The sequence below is a fragment of the Triticum aestivum genome, chromosome 1A (genome assembly GCF_018294505.1).
Source record: "Triticum aestivum cultivar Chinese Spring chromosome 1A, IWGSC CS RefSeq v2.1, whole genome shotgun sequence".
Classification (NCBI taxonomy): domain Eukaryota; kingdom Viridiplantae; phylum Streptophyta; class Magnoliopsida; order Poales; family Poaceae; genus Triticum; species Triticum aestivum.
This window is the reverse complement of record NC_057794.1, coordinates 96,970,926-96,974,776: the sequence shown is the minus strand read 5'-3', so window position 1 is coordinate 96,974,776 and position 3,851 is coordinate 96,970,926. Positions and strand designations below refer to the sequence as shown.

General features: G+C 41.9%; 1 pseudogene; it reads right to left on the bottom strand.

Moving 5' to 3' along the window:
- Positions 1–245: 245 nt before the first annotated feature.
- LOC123101774 (ribosomal protein S4, mitochondrial-like) lies at positions 246–1,431 on the bottom strand (annotated as a pseudogene).
- Positions 1,432–3,851: the final 2,420 nt, after the last annotated feature.

Below are 3,851 nucleotides of genomic sequence, written 5' to 3'. Positions count from 1 at the left end.
CTCGTCTACGCTCCGACCAATTTAGTCAAAATCGAAAAAACGATGTTTCCTTGAAAAAGTCTAAGAAATAGTAGTAGTAGTCAAAAAGTGCACTTTTTCCATATATTTCGATTTATAGGGATCCCTATCTTTATCTCTATCCACAGAGATACCTATCTATATATAGAGAGATTTTTCTCAAAATTGATCTAGACTATCCTCTATCCGGATAGATATATCCCTATGAGCGACTAGGCCGATCTTTTTTATATGTTTTGGCCACGTCCGTTTCCGCTTCGAACAGGAAGGTTTGGATCTTTCAATCTTATGTCGTGAGGTATGTGACCTATGTTAGGTCCATAAGATACCACAGCTTTTAGTGTTCTATGATTCACCTCCGAATAATGAGTAGGTAGTTCGATCCTTTTGATTCTTATCTTCCTAGTAAACGGGGATCCGGAGCAATAGGTCGAATTACTATATAAAGAAGACTTTTCTACAAAAGGACTTATTGTTCGAGTAGGAAGATTTCAGTTTTTCTCCTTCCCTCTTTTCAATAAGAAGAAGTATTTGAAATGAAACAAATTCCTCTTCATTCTGTTGTGCTCAGCGAAGGAACTGCCTAAGCATACTTTTGCGGATCCAAACTTCTTTGTTCTTTCAAAGTCTTCTTCTTGCATATAAGAATGCAACTTTTGCAATTCCTTGGATTTGAGTAGTAAGCGGCATCCCCTCTGAGTTGTGAGTAAGCGGAACCATTCTTTTTTTGTTCTTCTCCAGATTCTGGCCGGTAGGAATTTGCCTCTTCTTTTTCCAACTGATATGGCCGATAGGAATTTGCCTATGATTTTTCCAACTGATATGTCGATATAGAAAGATCTCCTTATTTCAAAACCGCGGGTTCTCGTGTCATTTTCTCTAAAAGATATTAGATCACCGTGGGAAACTTTCAAATGAGTAATGGTTACCAGTCCATTATTCAAACAAACCCTTCGATGACTTATCGGCTGCCTTGCTTGAGGAAGAGTGTCACTAAAATGGAGACGAACCGGAATCACGTCCGATCTTGTTTCTTGATTGAGTAAAAAAGGGATATATGAAGTTCGTTCTCTTCCTCTGTGCATCTCCCTTATGGGTAAATCCCCATAATAAAGAGACAACTTTCGTGTAGTTTGTGATTTGATGTTACTGTTTAGATTTTCTCTCCGAGAAAGATTTCTTTTAATGGATCTCCTCTTGTTCCTCAATCTTCGGAGAATACGGTGTTGGATTAGAGAAAGTTCTCTATTCCAAACATTTCCTGGAAGTAGACGACACGTTTTAAATCTTAATGCTGGCATGGCATATTTCATTGAATCAGTCTTTTTCGCCACATCGCGTATAAAGGGAATCGAACTCAACTCTTCCACGAACCCCCCACGAATGGCCCTCCCTTAATTCAATGAACTATGAGAATTCCTTTTTTCGTTTTTTTCTTTTAAGTTCTCATAAGTCCTTGATATACTAGCAGAAACTCAATACTTGACCGACTGCGTCACAGTGCTTAGGTAAAGTGGCAGTGGTTGAAAGCGAGCGGAAACGTCAGTGTTTTCTATGCGTTATGATAGTAGTGGTGAAATAAAATCCAATTCAAATATCTCAACGTAAAAGGAAAATCGTTTCACTTTGAAAGGAAAGCTAGCTATATGAGATCGGAATCACTCTATCTACGATATTCATTGCGCCATGATTGAAGGACAATGAGGGGCAGGTTATATTCCCTTTCTTCTGATCGATTGAGGAATCGCTGATAATGACACCACGTCTGTAGCATCTACTGCTATTGCAAGGCCCGAAACACGTGGGAGAATGTTCGTTTTTTCTGGATCGGATTAGCAAAAGCAAGCAAGCGTGTGATGTGGCGGGGAAGCCTAAAAGAAGCCTTTGGGAGGCAGTGTGGTGACGCCTGTTTGGCGCGTGGGAATTAACTAATCTAATGATATATTGGTAACTGCCTGTGGGTCCGCACACCACTCCTTATGTTCAGCTAAAAAGCCTTCCGGGTCGAATTTATTAAGAAATAATCAAAGATTAGAATGCCAATGTGAATTTAGGTTCAAAAGGATCAATAGCACATGACGAAGTTCAAGTGTCTTCTCTTCAAGAGAATAGAGCATAATTGTAGGATTATATGGATATCAGTGCTTTTATTCAATTCCTGAGGTACTCTTCAACGATTGAGGAGATTCCCAAGGCAGTCTTAGTGCTATCGTCAGGGTCACCAGCCTACTGTACCCCTTATTCTGGCTTAGCCTTGCTTAAACAGAAGAGGCTTGGTTAGCATCCTTTCTATCAGGTGCTATTCTTTGCTACCAACAATTCTTTAAGTACGCAGTGAAGTAAATAATAGTGCACTTGCTGACAGTAGAACCCCCAAGAAATATCACAGTATAGGCCGATATCTTTGTGCAATGTCATTTACAAGCTATGCTCCAAAGTCTTGGCAAATAGGCTGAGAGAAGTACTGGATGAGATCATTTCCGAGGACTTATTAAATAGGGGTGCTTTTTCTACGAATATAATCAATTCCATAATGCTATCCGCTTTGACGAAGCAAATCAGATGACGGGCAATCCACGCCTCGAAAAGGACAAGAAGTGGTTCTCGATACTGAGCAAAAAGTCACTTTCGATGCAGAAAGTAGGAAACCAAGGAAGCAGGCATTGGCAAAGAGTGAATCTTTATCCGATCCTATAATGGCTCAATCCTATCCAACAACGGTACTTCCAAAGGCTCCTCGGCTAAGAAAAATAATAGTTGTATTGGCAAGGCATGAAAGGGATTTTCTAATGCTATCCGAAGACGAATCGGAATACGGAACCGGAAGCCGTAGCCCAGAACCTTTAGCTTGAGCGGAAGGGGAGGAAACCGGCTATTCGAACTGGCGGGTGGGTGGATACCCTAGTGCTTATTGCTTTGTCGGAGCAGGGGCAGAGAGGGATTCATTGGTTTGACAACACAAGGGTGTCATGTGGAGAAAGAGAATTGAACTATTCTCCGGGTACTGGTACCGCTTAAGCCCAAGCAAGTGAAGAAATCATGTAAGATGGACTTGATTTACTTTCCTTTCCAAGACCTATACCATATGGTTTGGGTATACCACTATCACCTATCGAAATGAAACACTAACCTGCCCACGACCCTGTCACACCCTAGCTAGTTCAAGCATTAGAATGTGCATCATGTCTATTTTTCTCTTAAATTTGAAGTGGGGATGACAGAACCCCCAACACCCCCCTGGAAACAACTAGGGTTTACTAAAATTATTTTCAATGAACCTGAAATGCCCTTCTAAAAAGTTCACCCTCTTTGTCTTGGGTTAGAACCTCTGGCAAAATTGGTGCACATTTTTCTAGGTCAACAGAAGGTCATTGAATTAAATCATAAGTATTTGAATTTGGGCATTTAAATGCTATAAAATAATTTAAATCCTCAAATAATTCTGGGAATAAATGTTTCCTGTTGGAAATATTCTAAACAGAGCTTACATTTATTTCCAGGATTTTTGGAAATGTTTTAGTATTTTTAATAAAGCTAAACAGTTGCAGTTAAATAGAAAACAGAAACAAAATCAAAAAAAAGAGAAGGAAGCCACCTGGGCCTTACCTGGCTCGGCCCAGCCGACTGGCCAGCGCCAGTCACCCCCTACCTCGTGCCAGGAGGCAGGGGCGCGTGCTCGCCGCGCGCTGGCCATGCGCCAGCCACTTCCTGCTTCTGCCGACGCCCGGGAGATGCCCAGGGACGCCACGTGGCCCCCACGTCCCCTCTCATCCTCTCGCACTCCCCCCCCCCTCGTCTCCCTCACTCTCTCTCGCGATGGCCGAGCGCGTCCC